This window comes from Callithrix jacchus, chromosome 7 (assembly GCF_049354715.1).
Source record: "Callithrix jacchus isolate 240 chromosome 7, calJac240_pri, whole genome shotgun sequence".
Classification (NCBI taxonomy): domain Eukaryota; kingdom Metazoa; phylum Chordata; class Mammalia; order Primates; family Cebidae; genus Callithrix; species Callithrix jacchus.
The window spans coordinates 152,977,957-153,000,789 of record NC_133508.1 but is presented as its reverse complement, the minus strand read 5'-3'; the positions used below and the strand labels follow the sequence as shown (position 1 = coordinate 153,000,789).

The 22,833-nt window shown below is 40.2% G+C and overlaps 1 protein-coding gene and 1 pseudogene across 1 annotated transcript in view; one reads left to right on the top strand and one right to left on the bottom strand.

Annotated features, from left to right (window-relative positions):
* Positions 1 to 22,833, bottom strand: part of TSHB (thyroid stimulating hormone subunit beta) — a 42,775-nt gene that overhangs the window by 13,399 nt on the left and 6,543 nt on the right. The gene's annotated exons all lie outside the window — the stretch shown is intronic.
* Positions 5,554 to 8,797, top strand: LOC108592702 (prohibitin 1 pseudogene; annotated as a pseudogene).

Sequence of the window (22,833 nt, the reverse complement as noted above, 5' to 3'; positions counted from 1 at the left end):
TCTAGACCAGCAGCTTCAGAGGGAGCATGGCCCTGCAGACAATTTGATCTTGGACTTCTGGCCTCTAGAGCTGTAGGAAAATAAAATCTCTGTTGTTTCAAACCACTCAGTTTATGGTTCTTTGTTATGGCACTCTTAGGAAACTAGTATATGCAATTTGTTGCAAGTCAATTATATCTCAACAAAGCTGATAAAAAATATGATAGGTGGAAACGATCTGTGTTTACTTTGCAAACTTCACGTCATACCCGCCTTCCTCTACCTTTTATTTATTGTGTGTCTTTGAACATTCCAAACTTGTTCTTGGAATAGTGCTTTTGCATTTGCTATTTGTTCACTATGGAGCGACCTTTAACAAGTCTTTGAATGGCTTTCTCCTTATCATCTCAGCTTAAAAATTACCTTCTTAGAAAACCCTTCCTTGACCACCAAGTCTAATGCAGCCTACTGCCACTGCCACTTCTTATCCTGTTATCTCATAGTTTCTTCATTGCACTTAGCATTTTCTGATATTATATTATTTGTTTATGTACTTATTTTGTCTCTCCCTTTCCAACTAGACTGTAAGCAATTTGAATAGAAGCTTTATCTGTCTTGCTCATCACCATATCCTCAGAATCCAAACCAGCCTATGCCATGTATTAGGTACTCAGTAAATATTGATTACATAAATAAACAGAAACATTTTTGATCCGTGGAGAGGTTATTGAATGCTCTGATGTTCTACAGATAGTTTCAGGCAAAGTCAGGGTAAAATCCAAGTTTCTTCACATTGTTTTTGCTGCATTAAAATTTTAACTCATTTTCAAAGGAAAAAACACTCATATTCTAATTAGCTAAACAGAGAAGTGGCATTAAAATATGAATCAGATTTACTGACATTATCCCCTACCCCAAAGATTGGGTACATCTCTAGCTCCTACTATTCTCTATATCCATAAAATTCTAAAATTCTGGGCAATATAGACACTTTTTTAAAAAATCAGTTTAACCATCGTATGTCTGAGTTATCAGTAAGAGTCACATTAAAATGATTTGCAATATGAAACACAACCTGTTTGTTTACTTAATTCCTTTCAATGGTTTTTTCTTAAACAATACAGATAATTGGTAGCAAATAGAGTTCACCCTAATGTGCATATTGATCATTTTATTATTTTAAAGCTCTCAAGTGAGAAGACAAAAATTGATTTAATATGTATAAAAATTATGTCAGTTTGCTTCTCTCTTTTAGTAACAGATCAAAGCCCCTTATATACCAGAATTACATGAATGAATGCATGTTCCTTTCTATCTCAAAACATTTTTGAAATTAAGGTCATCTATAAATGTTAATAGAATTTGCTAACATCTTCTCTAATAAAATTTGTAATGTTATAAAGTCACAGTAGTATCCAATTTTCCTTGCCTGTATGTCAAAACTAGTTCCTCTGTCCCTTCGTGTAACTTCTTTCATTCTACTTCTGTTACTTGATATAACCTCTTGGTAATTAGATACTATTTCTCTGACTGAATAACGTGAGCAGTATTAGCTGTACTCACAATAACAGGTGTAACCACTTCTTAGCAACTAATGAATAATTTGCTGTTAATCTCACCCCAAATTTTTAAGCTTTTCTGGTTTTTTTTCAGCACAACTTTTATTTCTAAAGACATTCCCAGTATTATTATATGGAAAAATCAATTTAAAATTTAATTAGCAAATTAATCAGTGATAGTGACAGAATAATAAATTCATAATGTAGTTAACTTCTCTCACTACGTATGTATGAGTTTTCCTAGTGTTCAGAATTATCTTCTATTGGGAACAATGGCTATTCAGGAACTCATTAACTCATTTGTTCAGCAGATCTTTATGGGATCTCGACCTCATTTCAGACGCTGCCCTCAAGAAATTCCTTCTTACCAGTAATCTTGTTCACACAGCTATAAAGTAGCAGTCCAGACCTCTCCTGGAGCTCCAGACCCTTGTATACAACTCCCTACAAGACATCTCCAGTTAGATGTTCCAGGCACTTCAGATTCAGTGAGCACCCTGAATCCCAGGGACTGAGTTATGTGCCCCCTTCTTATACCAGCATATCACCCTCTGGGCTTGCTCCCAAAAGAAAGCAGGAGAACAGCACTAAACCAGCTATTCTAGCCCAAAATATGAACCAGGTTTGGGGAATCTTTCCATAGGTAAAGTAAGTAAAGGAATAGAGAGGACCAAAATGTGTTTAAATAAACACATTTTGATTTCAACAAAGTCAAGAGTAGAGAAAAGCTCTTCCCTGCCTGGCACGAGGGGAGGCCTCCCAGTCTCTACTCCAGCACTATTAACTATTGTTCTAATTGTTCAGTGCCCAGACTATTCAACTTCGCCCCAAAGCCCCACATATCATTTCTGCTTTCATCCATCCAGGATTAACTGCTATAAGAATTTTCCTTCTACTAAAAACAATTAGAAAACAGGGCAAAATGAATAAAATAATTATTCATAGACTTTGGATGATAGGCAGCACAAGGCAGATACTGAGTGAAGGAAAGGAAACAAATAGGCTAAGCCCTGTGATTGTCCTGGAAACCTGAAGGCAGTTTCTAGGCTACAGCACAGAGAAGGGGAACAAAACAGAGATGAGAGTCTTGAGGAACTGTTAAGACACATACAGAAGTTCAGAGAGGCTGAAATGCCTAGGAGTTTTAGTACAGAGTAATGAAGAGGAGGGAGCTGCCTAGAAAGAAAATCTGGAGATCTGAAAGGGTTTTTTTATTGAGTCTTTGACTGATGACCAATTTGTATATGATGGGATTTTAAACTATGAAGCCAGGAAAAGTTACTGAGAATCAGGAGGCTGAATATTCCTAGAGCTTATTTATGTCTCAAAATAGTTTGTGCTTCCATAAGCCAGAGTTGAGAGGTGTTATAATACATAATTAGGTAGAGTCTTCAGAGAAGTTATGCTTTGAAAGTGAGGATAAATTAACTCTAGAGTTAAGGCTGCTCTGAACTTTCCTGAACAAAGATAAAAAGCAACTTTCAAAGGGACTGAGTGAATGAAGTAACGTAAATCTCTCCCAGAACAAAGTGCAGTATTCCTTAAAAAAAACAATAACAACAAAATATAACTCACTTATTAAAATGTAAAATTAACAAATTAACAATGTCTAGCAGCCAATAAAAAATTACTAGGTGTGTAAAGAAGAAGAAACATAAGACCCATACTAGAAGGAAAATCAATAAATAAAAACAGGCTCAAAATGTCAGAAATAATGAAATTCACAGATAAGAGTCTTAAAAGAACTTTTACAAACATTTTTATTAGGCCAAAGAATCTAAATGAAAACATGAACATGAGAAAAAGAGAAGTAAATGGTATCATAAAAGACCCAAATGGATCTTCTAGAGATGAAAAATACAGCATCCAAAATGAAAAAAAGAAGTCACTGAATTGAACTGAAAAACAGAGTGGGTAGTTCAGAAGAATAAACCTGACAAAAACAAGCAATGGGGAAAGGATTCCCTGTTTAACAAATGGTGCTGGGAAAACTGGCTAGCCATGTGTAGAAAGCAGAAACTGGACCCCTTCCTGACACCTTACACCAAAATTAACTCCAGATGGATTAAAGACTTAAACATAAGACCCGGCACCATAAAAACCCTAGAAGGAAATCTAGGCAAAACCATCCAGGACATAGGAGTAGGCAAGGGCTTCATGAACAAAACACCAAAAGCATTGGCAACAAAAGCCAAAATAGACAAATGGGACCTAATCAAACTCCACAGCTTCTGCACAGCAAAAGAAACAGTCTCTAGTGTGAATCGGCAACCAACAGAATGGGAAAAAATTTTTGCAGTTTACCCATCTGACAAAGGGCTGATATCCAGACTTTACAAAGAACTCAAACAGATTTACAGGAAAAAAACAAACAAGCCCATTCAAAAGTGGTCAAAGGATATGAACAGACACTTTACAAAAGAAGACATAGATGAGGCCAACAATCATATGAAAAAATGCTCATCGTCACTGGTCATCAGAGAGATGCAAATCAAAACCACATTGAGATACCATCTCACGCCAGTTAGAATGGCGATCATTAAAAAATCTGGAGACAACAGATGCTGGAGAGGCTGTGGAGAAAAAGGAACACTTTTACACTGTTGGTGGGAGTGTAAATTAGTTCAACCATTGTGGAAGACGGTGTGGCGATTCCTCAAGGCCTTAGAAATAGAAATCCCATTTGACCCAGCAATCCCATTACTGGGCATATATCCAAAGGTCTATAAATCGTTCTACTATAAGGACACATGCACACGAATGTTCATTGCAGCACTGTTTACAATAGCAAAGACCTGGAATCAACCCAAATGCCCATCGATGATAGACTGGATTGGGAAAATGTGGCACATATACACCATGGAATATTATGCAGCAATCAGAAATGTTGAGTTCGTGTCGTTTGTAGGGACATGGATGAATCTGGAGAACATCATTCTCAGCAAACTGACACAAGAACAGAAAATGAAACACCACATATTCTCACTCATAGGCGGGTGATGAAAAATGAGAACACATGGACACAGAGAGGGGAGTACTAAACACTGGGGTCTATAGGGGGGAAAGGGGAGGGCCAGTGGGAGGGGGAGGTGGGGAGGGATTGCCAGGGGAGAAATGCCAAATGTGGGTGAAGGGGAGAAAGCAAACAAAACACACTGCAATGTGTGTACCTATGCAACTGTATTGCATGCTCTGCACATGTACCCCAAAACCTAAAATGCAATAAAAAAAAAAAAGAAAATATCAGTACACATAAAGACATAACAATCTAAACTGTGGTAGCCAACCTCCTAGATGGTACCAATGACCCGCAATTCCTGGTACTTGTATCATTGTGTAATACCAGGATTTGACATGTCTGTGTGATCTTCAGACTGGAGCGGAATTGAAGTTATGTGATTCCTAAGGCTGTCATAAAAGACATCTCCACTTTCGTCTGCTCACCTGGACCACGTGCTGTGAGAGAAGTTAGCCATCAAGTCGCAAAAACACTCTAATGACAGCAACTATGCAGCAGTCCAAACGGCAAAGGACAGAGACCTCCTCCCAACAATCAGAACCAACTAATCGACAATCTGAATGAGCCGTCTTGGAATGACTGCAGTCTCAAGACGATATATTGACTACACCTCGATGAGGGATGCTCCAAGCCAGAACCGTTAGCGAAGTCATGCCCAGATTCGTGATCCACAGAAATCATTGATACATGTTCATCGTTGCTTTAAACTATTAAGTTTTAGAATAACTTGTTGAGCAGCAACAAACACTTAATTCAGAGACTGCTTAACATAAATAGCACAGGCAAGATAAGTTTTAAAAAGCCTTAGTGGGACAGTATCAAGCCGAATAAAATACATGTAATTGGAGTCCAGAACAAAAGATGAGAATTGAAGTGGGGGACAAAAAATATTTGAAAAAAATGTGGCTAAAATATTTCTAAATTTGATGACTACAAACCCAGAAATCCTAGAAGTTCTATAAAAGCGAAGTAAAATAAACATCTACAAAACCATTCTGCTTTCCTCTCCCATGATGGAAGATTAGAGGCTTTTCTAGCATGCCTCGCCTATCTGGAAGAAGCAAAACAGTGTGTAGAGATTCACACTGTGATCTTTCATTCAAGAAGGAACATGAGAATTCAACAGAAAAGCAAAGGACACTTCAGCTCTCAGGAAAGAGAAGGTAAGCGGCAACCTGCACAGCAGCATCTGGCTGAGAAATGTGAGTGAAGACCCAGCACATGAGAAGGGGAAGACAGTGTCCTTCTAGGAGTCAGTCTGTTCTTTCACTGCTGTGAAAAAAAGACCTGGGACTGGGTAATTTATAAAGAAAAGGGTCTTAATTTGTTCACAGTTCTGCAGACTATACAAGAAGCCTAGCAGGTTCGGCTTCAGGGGAGGCCTCAGGAATCTTCCAATCATGACAGAGGTCAAAGGGGGAGCAAAGGATCTCAAGTGGCAGAAGCAGTAGCAGGACAGAGTAAGAGGGGAGATGCCGCACACTTTTAAACAACCAGATGTTAGGAGACTCACTCACTAGCACAAGAACAGTGCTGAAAGGATGATGGTAAATCATTCATAAGAAATACACTCCCATGATCCAGCCATCTCCCACCGGGCCCCACCTCCAACACTATTGACTAGAATTTAACATGAGACTTGGTGGGGACACAGACTCAAAGCATATCGCTCTACATTCCACCTTTCCATTGGGAAACTGTGCCATTCAAGGCACAGTAAAGTACCTTGTTCCTCCCAAGCCCTGGAGCTAACCGGGGGAAAGGCTTGGATACTTTGAGAAGGAAAGAAACTAAGAAGTACCCTAGGCATTTTCTCAGATCTCAGACAGATACCATTCTCCAACCTTGCTCATCCCAAACTGGGTGGGATAGGTATAGCAGCAGTGCCTGCCATGGGCATTAGAGAGTCTTGGGCTGGAGATTGGAGTCCTGGGTCTGGAGTGGGGGAGGAGCTCCCATAGCCCGAACTGAGGAGCAAGTTTAGAGTGTGCTGCAATTATGAACACTGGAATTGGGCTCTGTCTCTTCATGGAATCAGAGGAGGAGGAAATTTTCCAGAGAGCTCTGGTTTTGCACAAATGGTGAAATTTGCGGTCTGCAAATTTAGCTTTGCAATCTAAAGCCAATCTGTGTACAAGTTTACTGAGTGACCAACCTTGCTCTCTTGGTACAAACAAGGAAGTGAGCACAGCTGGCTCTGAGGAGTGAGAGATAAGTGAGTACCACACCCACTTACCTAGTCTAGGGGCTTGTGCTACCCCTCCTTTCCCATGCAAGGGACTTCATGCAGTGGCTGTTTTTCACTCCTTAACCTGAGAATGTCTCCAGCCATTTGGCAACTGCCCCTGGGCCCATCAGAGCAAGTACTTGCACCCACCATTAGGAAACCTGAATGCAGGCTAGCCCAGTCCAGCTGACCCAGCTTTACTCCCACAATTCCCACTGACGCTGAGCATAGAACCCAAACCACTGAGCATTCCACAGCCTAGCCCAATGCCTGGGACACTGGAAAACTGCTCCTGGTAAACAAAGATGAAGATAAACCCAATTGTACCACCATAGTCATCTCTTACCTGCCACCTACTGGCCTGGAGGTCAAGCAGCACAACCAAATAAAAAATCTGCTGTCACAACTGCACGGCAGCTGGGAATGACAGAAGCTTCTGTAGCCTCCACCCCTCCAGCTTCTTAGGACACCATAAGCCTGCTCACTAACCTGGTACACGGCTACTATAACTGACATTTGAGAAAGCTACAAAACTAAGGTTACCTGTAACTAGTCTTTGCCACTGAACACACTGAGAAGCAAAGCGAAATGGCCCTGCTCAATATACTTTATAGTCACATGCTCAAGGAAGGATTAAAAAGTCCCATCCATGGCTGGGGAATTGATGTGAAGGTCAGAGCAGATATGAGAAGCTCCAGCAGAAGGAAACATGACTACCAAAGTGTTTGAGTTCATCAGCAAGTTTGGCCCAGCCTCAGCTGTTGCAGGAGATGTGGTGAACTCTGCCTTATATAATGTGGATGCTGCACACAGAGCTTTCATCTATGGCCAGTTCCATGGAGTACAGAACATTGTGGTAAGGAGAACAACTCACTTTCTCATCCCATGGGTATAGAAACCAATTATCTTTCACTGCCATTCTCAACCATGTAATGTGAGTCATCACAGATAGCAGAGATTTACAGAATGTCAACATCACACTGCACTTCCTCCTCTGGCCTTTTGCTAGCTAGCTTCCTCACATCTTTACCAGCATCAGAGAGGACTATGATGACTGTGTGCTGTCATCCATCACTACAGAGATCCTCAAGTTAGTGGTGGCTCACTTTGATTAGCCAAAGAGAACTAATTAACCTGAGAGAGCTGGTCTGCAGGCAGGTGAGCAATGACCTTAAGGACTGAGCAGCCACCTTTGGGCTCATCCTGGACAATATGTCATTGGTGTATCTGACCTTCGGGAAGGAGTTCACAGAAGTGGTGGAATTCAAAGAGGTGGCTCAGCAGGAAGCAGAGAGGGCCAGATTTGTGGTGGAAAAAGGCAGCCATCATCTCTGCTGAGGGTGACTCCAAAGCAGCCAAGCTGATCACCAACTCACTGTCCACCATGGGGGAGGGCCTGATTGAGCCGCACAAACTGGAAGCCACAGAGGACGTCACATGCTGGCTCTCATGCTCTTGGAACATCACTCGCCTGCCAGCAGGGCAGTCTGTGCTCCTCTAGCTTCTTCAGTGAAGGCCCCCGCTGCCTGCACCTCCATGGGCCAACTGAGCCACACTCCTGATGATTCTTAACACCACATTCCTTCTGCCCTGACCCCAGAAATCACAGTGAAATTTCATGACTGGCTTAAAGTGAAGGAAAAAAAGTAAAATCACTTCAGATCTCTTAAAAAACAAAAAAAGTCCTGCCAAATAAAAGTAAATGCAAAAATACAAAATGACTATTTCTTCAGATGAGATGAAATCAGCATAACAGGCCGGGCATGGTGGCTCACGCCTGTAATCCCAGCACTTTGGGAGGCTGAGGTGGGTGGATCACGAGGTCAAGAGATCGAGACCATCCTGGTCAACATGGTGAAACCCTGTCTCTACTAAAACTACAAAAAATTAGCTGGGCATGGTGGCGCGTGCCTGTAATCCCAGCTACTCAGGAGGCTGAGGCAGGAGAATTGCCTGAACCCAGGAGGCAGAGGTTGTGGTGAGCTGAGATCGCGCCATTGCACTCCAGCCTGGGTAACAAGAGTGAAACTCCGTCTTAAAAAAAAAAGAAAAAGAAAAAGAAAACAGCATAACAATATTAAAAGTATAAAAAAGTAGGGTGTTATCACACCCCTCTCCAAAAAAAAAATTACACTAACTCTATAGTAATAGATCCTAACTGAAATGAGATATTTGAAATGCCAGGTAAATAATTCAAAATACTGATTTTAAAGAAGCTCAGTAAGATTCAGAAGAAATCTGTAAACTAATACTAAAAATATCAATTCAGGATATGAATGAGAAATTTACCAAGGAGATTAGTACTTTAAAAAATAGAATGTCTGGAAATGAAAAATTATTGAAGAAATAACAAAATACAGTTGAAATCCCCAACAGTAGACTAGAACAAGCAAAAGAGACAACAAAACTTGAAAATGGATCTTTTTAATTAATCCATCAAGCAAAAATAAAAAAAGAATAAACAAAGCCTTCAAGAAGTATGGGACTATGTAAAGTCTCCAAACATACAAATCATTGGTATTCCGATGGAATACCAATATATAGATTCATGGTATACAATGGATCTTTGTTTACCAGGAGAAGTTTTCCAGTGTCCCAGGCATTGGGCTAGGCTGTGGAATGCTGGGTGGTTTGGGTTCTATGCTCAGCTTCAGTGGAAGTTGTGGGGGTGAAGCTGGGTGGAGCTGGACTGGGCTAGCCATGGGAATACCAATGATTTGTATGGGAGAATAAAAAGCAAAAAGTTTTAGCAACTGATTAAGACAAATAATTGGTGAAAAGTTCCCTAGTCTTGCAAGAGATTTAAACATTTAGATACAGGAGGCCCAGTAAACACCAGGAAAAGACATTGCAAGGTGGACTTCATTACAACATGTTGTCATCAGTTTAAAGTAAACATAAAGAAAAAAAATTCTAAAATCAGCTAGAGAAAGCATCCAGTCACCTCTAAAGGGAACCTCATCAGACTAACAGTGACCATTTCAGCAGAAACTTTACAAGCCAGAAGAGATTCCATTTTCAAAGTACTTAGAGAAAAAAAAACTGCAAATCATGAATTTTTTGTCCCACCAGAATAAGTTCCATAAATGAAGAAGAAATAAATTCTTTCCAAGACAAGCAAATGCTGAGGGAATTCATCAGTACTTGGCTGGCCCTATATGAAATGTCCAAAGGAGTTCTAAACATGGAAACAAAAGGTTGTTATTCACTACTATAAAAAAAAAAAAAACTCACAGGTCTCATAAAACAATCACATAAGGGAGAAAGAGAAAGAAATCAATGGCAACATGACAGAACTCCACCAAACCACAGGCAGGGGGAAGGGTGGCAGGAAGGAACAAAGAATCTGCAAAGCAACTAGGTAACAATTAATATTATGACAATAATGAAAAGTCACATATCAATGTTAACATTAAATATAAATGAATGAAATGCACCACTTCAAAGATACAGATTAACAGAAGGAATTAAAAAACATGAACCAACTATATGCTGCTTACAAGAAACCCACCTTCTGGAAAAGACACTTATAGATTGATGGCAGAGTTGTGGAAAAAGATGTTCCATGCAAACGGAAACCAAAAGCAAGAAGGAGTAGCTATACTTACATCAGATGAAACAGACATTAAGCCAACAACAGTTAAAAAAAATACAAAGGTCATAAAATAACGATAAAGGGATCAATTCACCAAGAGGATATAATGATCACAAATATACATGCATCCGACATCAGATCCCCAGATTCATAAAACAAATAATGCTAGATCTAATTAAAGCTATAGACAGCCATACAGTAATAGCAGGGGACATCAACACCACACTCATAGCACTAGACAGATCACTCAGACAAAAAAATCAACAAAGAAAAACTGGGCTTAAATTGAACTTTGGACTAAATGAACCTGAAAGACATCTGTAGAACATTCTACCCTAAAATGGCAGAATAGCATTCTTCTCATCAGTTCAGGGAACATTCTCCAAGACACATAACATATTAAGCCACAAAACAAGTCTTAATAAATTTTTAAAAAGTGAAATTATACCAAGTCTTCTCAGACAACAGTGTAATAAAACTAGAAATCAATACCAAGAGTAACTCTCAAAACTATACAAATACATGGAAATTAAACATACTCTTGAATGATCTTTGAGTCAATGACAAAATTAAGTTAGGAATTTAAAATTTTTTGAAACAAATGGAAAAGGAAACTGTAACATACCAAAGCCTCTAGGATACAGAAAAAGCAGTGCCAAAAGGGAAGTGTATAGTGTTAAATGCCTACATCAAAAAAAGAAAGATAACAAAATAACAACCTAGCATTGCCCCTCAAGGAACCAGGACAAAAAAGGACAAATGAAACCTGAAGCTGGCAGAAGAAAAGAAGTAACAAAAATCAGAGCAGAACTAAATAAAATTAAGAACGAAAGAATACAGAGGATTAATGAGGCAACAAGTTAGTTCTTTGAAAGATAAAGTGGATAAACCATTAGCTAGACTAACCAAGAAAGAGGGAGAAGATCCAGGTAAACATAATCAGAAATGTAAAAGAAAGTGCTAAAACTGATACCACGTGAGTACAAAAAATAATCAGAGACTGCTGTGAACAACTATATGCTCACAAACTAGAAAACCTAGAGGAAATGGATACATTCCTGAAACATACTACGAACCAAGACTGATTCAGGAAGAAATAGAAATCCTGAACAGACCAATAATGACTAGTGAGACTGAATCAGCATTTTTTTTTTTTTTTTTGAGACGGAGTTTCGCTCTTGTTACCCAGGCTGGAGTGCAATGGCACGATCTCTGCTCACTGCAACCTCCGCCTCCTGGGTTCAGACAATTCTCCTGCCTCAGCCTCCCGAGTAGCTGGGATTACAGGCACACACCACCATGCCCAGCTATTTTATTTTTTTTTTTTTTGTATTTTTAGTAGAGACGGGGTTTCACCATGTTGACCAGAATGGTCTCGATCTGTTGACCTCATGATCCACCCGCCTCGGCCTCCCAAAGTGCTAGGATTACAGGCTTGAGCTGAATCAGCAATTTTTAAATCTCCCAAGAAAAGAAAAGCCAATGACCACAGGGATTCACAACAAAATTCTGCAAAACATAAGAAGAAGAACTGGTAGCAATACTCCAGATACTCTTCCGAAAATAATCAATGAGAATAAATCCTGGCATTCTATGAAGCCGGTATCATCCTAATACCAAAGCCAGGCAAAGATAGAAAAAAAAAGAAAGAAAGAAAACTACAGACCAATATCACCAATTAACATAAATGCAAAAATCCTCAACAAAATACATGCAAACTGCATCCAAAAGCACATCAAAAAGATACTACACAATGATCAAGTGAGACTTATCCCAGAAATGCAAGAATGGTTCAACAAATGCAAATCAACAAAATGTGATTCATTACACAAACAGAATTAAAAACAAAAACCATATGATCCTCTCAATAGATGCAGAAAAAGTATCTGATAAAATCTGGCATCTCTTCATGATAAAAACCCTCAACAGAGGGTTAATGAAACATCCCTCAAAATAATAAAAGCAATATATGACAAACCCACAGGCAATATCACACTGTACAGGTTACAGTTGAAATCATCTCCTAAGAACTGGAACAAGAAAAGGATGCCCACTTTCACCATTCCTATTCAAGATAACACTGGAAGCCTTAGCCAGAGCAATCAAGCAACAGAAAAAAAGAAAGAAAAGGCATCCAAATTGGAAAGAAGGAAATCAAATTATCTCTGTTGATAATGCGATCTTACAGCTAGGAAACCCCAAGGCCTCCTCCAACAGACTCCTACATTTGATAAATGAATTCAGTAAAGTTTCAGAACAAAAAAAATAATGTGCAAAAATCAGTAGTATCTCTATACAATAATAATGATCAAGCCAAGAACCAAATCAAGAAGTCAATCCCATTAACAACAGCAACAACAAAAGAATACCTAGGAATATATTTAACCAAGAAGGTAAAAGCTCTCTACAAGAAAAACTACAAACACTGATGAGGGAAATTGTAGATAATACAAACAAATGGAAAAACATCCCATACTCATGGGCTAAAAGAATCAATATCATTAAAATGACCATACTATCCAATCTACAGATTCAATGTAATTCCTATCAAAACATGAATGCCATTTTTTACAGAAAAATACAATTCTATATGGAACCAAAAAAGAGCCCAAATAGCCAAAACAATTCTAAGCAAAAAGAACAAAGCTGGAGGTATTAGATTACCTGACCTTATACCACAAGGCTATAGTAACCAAATAGACACATAGATAAATGGAACAGAACGGAGAACCCAATAATACACCCACATAGTTACAGCCAACTGATCCTTAACAAAGTTGACAGAACCATATATTGAGTAAAGGACACTCTTTTCAATAAATGGTTCCGGGGAAATCGGATTGCCATATGCAGAAGCATAAAACTGAAGCCCCTCTCTTTCATCTTACACAAAAATCAACCCAGGATGATTTAACAATTTAAATGTAAGACCTGAAACTACTAAAATGCTAGAAGAAAACCTAGGGAAAATTCTTCTGGACATTGACCTAGGCAAAGAATTCACAACAATTACAGCCTCAAAAGCAAATGCAGGAAAAACAGAAATAGATGAATGGGGCTTAACTAAAAAGCTTATGAACAACAAAAGCAATAATCAACAGAATAAACAGACCACCTGCAGAATGGAAGAGAGTATTTGCAAACTCTTCATCTGACAAGGAACTAATATATAGAACCTGCAAGGAAATCAAAGAACTGAACAACGAAAAACAAATAGCCCCATTAAAAAGTGGGCAAACGACATAAATAGACATTTTTCAAAAGAAGACATATAAATGGCCAGCAAGCATATGAAAAAAATGCTCAACATCACGAATCATCAGAGAAATGCAAATTAAAACCACAATGAAATATCATCTTACACTGGTCAGGACGGCTAGTTTTGAAAAGCCAAAAAAATAATAGATGTTGGTGAGTATGCCTAGAAAAGAAACACTTAGACGCTGTTGGTGGGAACGTAAATTAATGCAACCTTCATGAAAAACAGTGGAGATATTGCTCAAATAACTAAACAAACAAACAAAACTACTCTTTGATTCAGCAATCCCACTACTGGGTATCCACCCAAAATAGAAGAAATCATTATATCAAAAAGGTACCTGCATCCATATGCTTATCACAGCACTATTTAGTAGACAGTAAAGTCATGGAATCAACCTAACTATCCATCAACAGGTGATTGGACAAAGATATGTCATATTCCGTTGTGTGTGTACACACATGTACACACACATCGGAATACTACTCAGCCATAAAAATAAAGAATAAAATAAAAACGCTGGCCACTATGGCCAACTGGAAGCAGCTGGTGTGCACCACACACTCACAGAGAGAAATAGAAAGGGCAAGTAACTACAGTATATTCAATGGAAACATCCATGTGCATGCATTGAGACTCATCAAGGAAACAGCTCAACTCATGAGAATGGAGAAAAGCAAGGCAAGACGACCACCTATCTGGGAGCAAAACAGAACCGTGGGTGCCTCCCTGACCCAGGAAAGCAGGGAGTGAATGAGCGACCTGGGGATCCACACTTTTCCCATGAATCTCCGCAACCCTCGGGTCAGGAGATCCCCTCATCAACACACTCCACCAGGGTCTTCAGCCTGACATGCAGAGCTCTGCGGAGTCTCAGCAGAGTAGCCGCCTAGGCACACACAGAACCCTGGGAGCCTTAGATATCCAGACTTCCCAGCCAAAGCAGCTGCAACTCTGGCAAGGGGTTGGACACCACCACCACTGCGATACACACACACAGATACCCCGAGGAAAGGGGCTGAATACAGGACACCAAGCAGTGATGGCACGCAGGCCCTGCTTCCACGGTACCTTGCAGGATAAGACCCACTGTCTTGGGATGCAGCTAGCCACCGGTAGCAGCATTACACCTCCCTGAGATGGAGTTCCCAGAAGGAGAGGCAGTCTACCATCTTCGCTGTTTCACAGACTTAATGTCTTCTGTGCAGCTGCCCTAAAGCGGACAGACTGCTTTTTATCATGGGTTCCTGACCCTGCTTCCCCTCGCTAGGTGAGGCCTGCTGAGCAGGTCTCCAGCCACACTCAGTAGTGTTTTCCATCCCAAGATGACCATCATCTTTGCTGATTCACTGCCTTAGCTATCGTTGCCTTTGGACTCCAGGGAGTCTGAGGTGACTAAGGACTGGAGTCGTCCCCTAGCATAGCACAACTGCCCTATAGAAAAGCAGCCAGGCTGCTCATCCACACAGGTCCCGAATCCTGCTTCTCTTCAGTGAGCAGAATCTCCTAACCAGGGCCTCATCCCTGCCACTGTTTTCCAGCTGGCAGTGGTTTCAAACCTCCCTGAGACAGCACTCCCACAGGGAGGGGCTGCTGTTTCACAGCCTTAGCCATCATCGCCTTCAGCCTTCAGGCTTCAGAGCGTGCAAGGCAACTGGGGGCTGGAGGGGTCCCCCAGCACAGCACAGCACAGCACAGCTGCTCTAGGAGAAAGTGGCCAGATAGCTTTTTTACAGATCCCCAATCCCGTTCCTCCTCACTGGGTGAGAACTCCTGACTAGGGTCTCCATCTACTCTTGTCTGTGTTTTCCAACCAGTAGCAGTTTCAACCTTCCCTAAGACAGAGTTCCCAGTGGGAGAGGTGGGCCACCATCTTCACTGTTTAGCAATCTTAGCCATTGTTGTCTTCAGGCTTTGGAGAGTTCACAGTGACCAGGGGCTAAAGTGACCCCAGCAAAGCAAAGCTGCCCTACAGATGAGCAGCCAGACTGCTTTTTTTACATGTCCCTGATCCTATATCTCTTGACTAGGTGGGCTCTCCCAAGCAGACTCTCAACCCACCTCCTGCCAGTGTGTCCAGGCTAGCAACCGCTTTGTACCTCCCTGGGACAGAGCTCGCAGAGGGAGGGCAGACCACTCACTATCTTTGCTGTTTTGTGGCCTTCAGTGTTGAGACTTCTAGGTACTGGAAAATCTGAAGTCACTAGGGACTAAAGCAGACCCCCGATGTACTGCAGCAGCCCTGTGGAAAAGTGGAAGACTGTTATGTGGGTCCCTAATCATGTACTTCCTCACTGCGGGGGTTCTCCCTGTCTCAGTCTCCAACCACCCCCACCAGGGCTATCAAGCCAATATCGGCTGTGCAATTCCTTGGGAGATAACTCCCAGTGGGAGGGACATGTTGCCACTTTTGCTGTCTCACAGCCCTTGCCCTTGTTATCTCGAATCACTGGAGAGTCTGTGGGGTCCAGGGGCTGGTCCAGACCGCCAGCACAGAACACCCATCTTACAGAAAAGTGGCTGGACTGTTACCACAGGTCCTGACCCTCACTTCTCACTCAGCAGGACTACCTGACCTGGGACTCCAGCACAATCGCCTGCCCCTGCCTGACCACTTCAATCAGAGGCAACCCAGAATTTCTCTAAGGAGGAAATCTCAGAGTCAACCCACACCCCCTCCACTATTGTAGTTGCAGTGGTACCACCCTAGCAGTCCTCGGGCTGGGGAAGGAACAAAGGGTCTAGAGACCACACTGGCACATCCAGCACAGCACAGCCATCATGGAGAGAGGTCCACCACCTCTTCTCCAGGAACCCTCACCCCCAACTCTTCACTTCACCAAGAAGCGCCCTGGCTCATGACCAAAAAACAGCCACTCCACCCACCACTGAGCATACCTGCTGGTAGTGGCCCAGAATTTCTCTGAGGAGAAGCTCCCAGAGGCATCCATGGCTCCTCTGTCACTGCTACAGCAGCATATCTAACCCTGCTGCCCTTGGTATGGGGAAGAAACAACGAGCCTAAGGGCTACACCCAAGCTTATAGCACAGTCACCATATACAGAGGAGATCATTCTTCTCTCAGTGACACCCTGACCTTCTGACAAGCAGAACCCAAGCTCGTACCAGCAGGGCAGCTGCCCCACCCCATTGGCTGAACATTCCTAGTAACAGCAACTCTGTGTTTCTCAGAGGTGGAACCTCCAGGGGCAATCAAAAGCCTCTCTGCTACTGCCTCTGAAGTGGTACTACCCCTGCTACCCTTGGACTAATTAAGGAGCAACAACCTGAGTGCCTTATCCACATGTCCAACAGGCTGCAGTCAACCTAAGGTAAGGAAGCCAGTCTGCCTCCCAGGGGTCCTACCCACCCTCGCTGCTTATCACCAGGCAGGAAACCCACAGTTTGGGCCCACAGCACAGACCCCTCCATCTCAGACTATTCACACTGAGCAAATGCTGACCTACATCTCTCTAGGAAGGGGCCCCTAGGAGACAAGTAACAGACTCTCAGCCATGACCACTACTAAGGTCCCTTCTTCTGCTGCCTCCAAGTTGTGGGGGGAACATAAACCCTGAAATCACCCCAGAGCTGCAGTGGGCAGCCTGTGAGTATCAAGCCATGATCTACAGTGAGGACTCAAGTGGTACAGGAGCCCACACTTTCTGAGCATTAAAGGGAGCATGGCTGCAACTGTGAGGATATATAGGAAGAAACATAACTGAGCAGAGAAGTCTACCAACTGACCACTATGTTGAAGTGCCACCTACTAGATCAAGCCCCAAAGCTTCAACACCAAAATACCTTACTAACATCCCCCGCTGCCAGCGAAGCCAAAGCTATAAATAAAGACCCTGTATAAAGCCTTGGTCATGTGAAAACATCCAGAAAAGAAGTCTATTGACTGTACTCAATCAATACCACATTTAAAGGAACACTTACACACAGAGATTTTAAAAAACAAGGCAAGAACTCCAGCAACTCAAAGGGCCAGAGTGGCTTATATCCTCCAAACGACTGCACTGGTTTCCCAGCAAAAGTTCCTAACCAGATCAAATTCTCTGAAATGGCAGAAATAGAATTCAGAATGTGGATAAGAGTGAAGATCAGCAGGATTCAGAGGACCAGCAAAACTTAATCCAAGGAAACTAAGAATCACTGTAAAATGATACAGAGGCTGACAGATGAAATAGCCAGTATAAAAAGGAACCTAACTAATCTGATAAGGCTGAAAAACACACTACAAGAGTTTCACAATGTAATGGCAAGTATTAACAGCATAATAGACCAAGCTGAAGAAAAGAAACTCAGAACCTGAAGACTGGTTCTCTGAAAAAAGACAGTCAGACAAAAATAAAGAAAAAATAATGAAAATGAATGAGCAAAACCCCTGGGAAACATGAGGTTTTATATGTAAAGAGGCAAAATCTATGAATCATTGGCATCTCTAAAAGGGATGGGAAGAAATCAAACAACTTGGAAAATATATTTCAGCATATCAAGCATGGAAACTTTCCCAACCTCACTAGAGAGGCCAACAGTCAAATTCAGAAAATACAGAGAATTCCTGCAATGTTCTAAACAAGAAGATCATCCCAAACACACATAATCATTAGATTTTCCAAGGTTGGAATGAAAGAAAGAATGTTAAAGGTAGCTAAAGATAAAGGGCAGGTCATCTGCAAACAGAACCCTATCAGGCTAAAAGTATATACCTCAGCAGAAACCTTACAAGTCAGAAGAGATTGGAAGCCAATATTCAACATTCTTAAAGAAAAATATCTTCAACCAATAGTTTTATATCTGGCCAATCTAAGTTTCTTACACAAAGGAGAAATAAGATCCTTTAAAGATAAGAAAATACTGAGGGAGTTCATTACCATCAGACCCACCTTACAAGAGATCTTGAAAGGAGCATTAAATATGGAAAAGAAAGACCATTACCAGCCAATAAATAAACACACTTAAGTACACAGACCAGTGACACTATAAAGCAACCACACAAACAAGCTGACATAATAACCAGCTAACAACATAATGACAAGATCGAATACAGACATATCAATACTAACCTTGACTGTAAACATACTAAATGCCCCATTTAAAAAACAGAGTGGCAAGATGAATTAAAATAAATAAATAGATAATAAAAAAAGCAAAGCCCAGTGGTATGCTGTCTTCAAGAAACCTGTCTCACACACGATAACACCCATAGGTTCAAAATAAAGGGATGGAGAACAATCAACCAGGCAGATGAGAAACAGAAAAAAAAAAAGTAGGGGTTGCAATCCTAATTTCAGACAAAACAGACTTTAAAGCAACAAAGATCAAAAAAGACAAAGATGGGAATTAAATAGTGGTAAAGGATTCAATTCCACAAGGAGTCCTAACTATGCTGAATGTATATGCACCCAACACAGAAGCACAAAGATTCATAAAGCAAATTCTTAGAGACCTACAAAGAGATTTAGACTTTCATACAATAATACTCTAATGACAGATTGCCAAGGCAGAAATTTTAAAAAAGATATTCAGGATCTGAAGTAAATACTGGACTAAGTGGATCTGATAGACCTCTACAGAACTTTCTATTCAAAAACAACAGAATATGCATTCTTGTCATTGCTACATGGCACATACTCTACAATCAACCACACAATCAGGCATGAAACAATCCTCAGCAAATGCGAAAGAACTGAAACCATATGAAGAACAATAAAAATAGAAATCAAGACTTCAAAAAGCTCAAAACCATGCAATTACATAGATATTAAAGGCCAGCATCTCGATTTTCTAAAATTGTTTGCCTCAGTTTTCTGGAAGTGTTCCAGTAGGAATGGTATCAGCTCTTTTTGATGTATCTGGTAGAAATCAACTGTGAATTTGTCTGGTCCTGGACTTTTTCTGGTTGGAAGGTTATTTATTGCTGATTTAATTTTAGAGCTAATTATTAATCTATTCAAGGAATCAATTCCTTCCTGGTTCAGTCTTAGGAACATGTATGTGTCCAGAAATTTATTCATCCTTTCTAGGTTTTCTAGCTCGTGTTCATAGGTGTTTGTAGTAGTCTCTGATAATTATTTGTATTTAAGTGGGGCCAGTAGTAATACCTCCTTTTGTCATTTCTATTTTTCTTTATTTAGATCTTCTCTACTGTCTTTATTAGTCTAGCCACTGGCATATCTATCTTATTAATCTTTTCAGAAATCCAACTCCTGGATTTCTAATCCTTTGAATTTTTTTTTGTGTCTCAATCTCCTTCAGTTCAGCTCTGATGTTGGTTATTTCTTGTCTTCTGCTAGTCTTGGGATTTGTTTGCTCTTTCTTATCTAGTTCTTTCAGTTGTGATGTTAGGTTGTTAATCTGAGATCAATCAAAGTGTTTCAAATGGGCATGTAGTGCTAGAAATTTCCCTCTTAACACTGCATTAGTGGTGTCCCAGACATTCTGGTGTGTTGTATCTTTGTTCTCATTAGTTTGAAATGATTTATTGATTCTTGCCTTAATTTCATTATTTATCCCCAAATTATTCAGGATCAGGTTGTTTAATGGTTGATTGTAGAGTACATGCCACGTGGCAGTTAGAAGAATGTATATTGTGTTGTTTTGAGTAGAAAGTTCTGTAGAGGCCTATCAGATCCATTTGGTCTAATGTTGAGTTCAGGACCTGAATATCTTTTCCCAACTCATTCTATGATGTCAGCATCATCCTGATACCAAAACCTGGCAAAGACACACCATAAAAATAAAAATAAAAATAAAATAAAATAGAAACTTCAGGCCAATATCCTTGATGAACACTGATGCAAAAATCCTCAACAAAATACTTGCTAACTGAATCCACCAGCGTATCACACAGCTAATCCACCACAATCAAGTAGGCTTTATCCCTGGGATACAAGCAAGTTGGTTTAATATATGCAAATCAACAAACGTGATTCATTACCTAAACATAACATAATTGTCTCAATAGATGAAGAAAAGGCTTTTGATAAAATTCAATATCTTTTCATGTTAAAAACTCTCAATAAACTAGATATTGAAGGAACATACTTCAAAATAATAAAAGCCATCCATGGCAAACCCACAGCCAATGTCATACTGAATGGGCCAAAGCTGGAAGCATTCCCCTTAAAAACCAGCATAAGACAAGGATGCCTTCTCTCACCACTCCTATTCAACATAGTATTGGAAGTCCTAACCAAAGAAATCAGGCAAGAGAAATAAATAAAAAAATCCAGGCAGGAGGAGAGAAAGTCCAACTATCTCTGTTTGCTAACAGCATAATTCTATATCTAGCAAACCCCATAGTCTTTGTCCAAAAGCTTCTTGATCTAACTTCAGCAAAGTATCAAGATACAAGATCAATGTACAAAACTCACTAGTATACCTATATACCAACAATAGCCAAGCTGAGAACCATACCAAGAATGCAATCTCATTCACAATTGCAACAAAATTAATAACATATGTGATGACGGAGGTAAAAGATCTCTACAATGAGAATTACAAAATATTGCTCAAAGTAATCAAAGGCAACACAAACAAATGGAAAAACAGTCCATGCTCATGAATAGAAAAAAATCAATACCTAATGTGGCACGTTCTGAGGGGAAAAAAAATCAATATCATTGAAATTGCCCTACTGCCCAAAGCAATTTACAGATTCAATGCTATTGGTATCAAACTACCAATCATATTCTTCAATGAACTAGAAAAAACTATTTTAAAATGTGTATGTAACCAAAAAAATGCTCAAATAGCCAAGGCAATTCTAAGCAAAAATAGCAAAGCTGAAGGCATCACATTACCCAACTTCAAACTATGCTACAGGGCTACAGTAACCAAAACAGCATAGTCCTGGTGCCAAAACAGACACATAGGCCAGTGGGACAGAACAGAAGCCCCGGAAATGAGGCTGCACACTTACAACCATCTGATCTGTGACAGAGCTAACAAAAACAAGCAAGAGTGAAAGGACTCCCTATTCCATACATGTTGCTGGGATAGCAGGCTAGCCGTATGCAGAAGATTAAAACTGATTTTTTTCCTTATGCCATATACAAAAATCAACTGAAGATGGATTAAAGACTTAAATGTAAAACTATAAAAACCCAGAAAAACAACCTAGGCAATGCCATTCTGGGCGTAGAAACTGGCAAATATTTCATGATGGAGATATCAAAAGCAATTGCAACAAAAGCAAAAATTGAGGAATGGGGTCTAATTAAACTTGAGAGCTTCTATATGGCAAAATAAACTATCAACAGAATAAACAGACAATCTACAGAATGTGAGAAAATATTTGCAAACTATGCATGTGACAAAGGTCTAACATTTGGCATCTATGAGCAACAAGTTTAAAAGGAAAAAACCCTTGAAAAGTGGGCAAAAGACATGAACAGACACTTTTTAAAAGAAGACATACATGCAGCCAACAAGTCTATGAAAAAGGTTCAAAGTCACTGATCATTAGAGAAATGCAAATCAAAGCTACAATACCATCTCACACCAATCAGAATGGCTATTATTAAAAAGTTGGTGCCTCATGTCTGTAATCCAAGCACTCTGGGAGGCCAAGGCAAGGAGATTGCTTGAGCCCAAGAGTTTGAGACCAGCCTGGGCAATATAATGAAACATTATCTCTACAAAAAGTTAAAAAAAAAATAGCCAGGTGTGGTGGCATGTGTCTAAAGTGCCAGTTACTCAGGAGGCTGAAGTGGAAGAATTTCTTGAGCCTGGGAGGTGGAGGGTGTAGTAAGCACCACTGCATTCTAGCCTGGGTGACAGAGTGACGCCCTGTCTCAAAAAAAAAAAAAAAAAAGAATGAAAGAAAGAAAAAAAGAAAAGTAAAAAATAACAGAGAAAAGGGAATGCTTATTCACTGTTGATAAGAGTGTAAATCAGTTCAACCTTTGGGTAAAGCAGTGTGGCAATTCCTCATAGAGCTAAGAGCAGAGCTACCATTCCACCCAGCAATCCTATTACTGGATACATACCCAATAGAATATAAATTGCTTTACCATATAGTCACATGCATATGTATATTGATTGCAGCACTATTCACAATAGCAAAGACATTGTATCAAGCTAAATGTCCATCAATGGTAGATTGAATAAAGAAAATGTGGTGCATATAAACAATGGAATAATATGCAGCCATAAAAAAGAACGATGTCATGTCCTTTTCAGGAA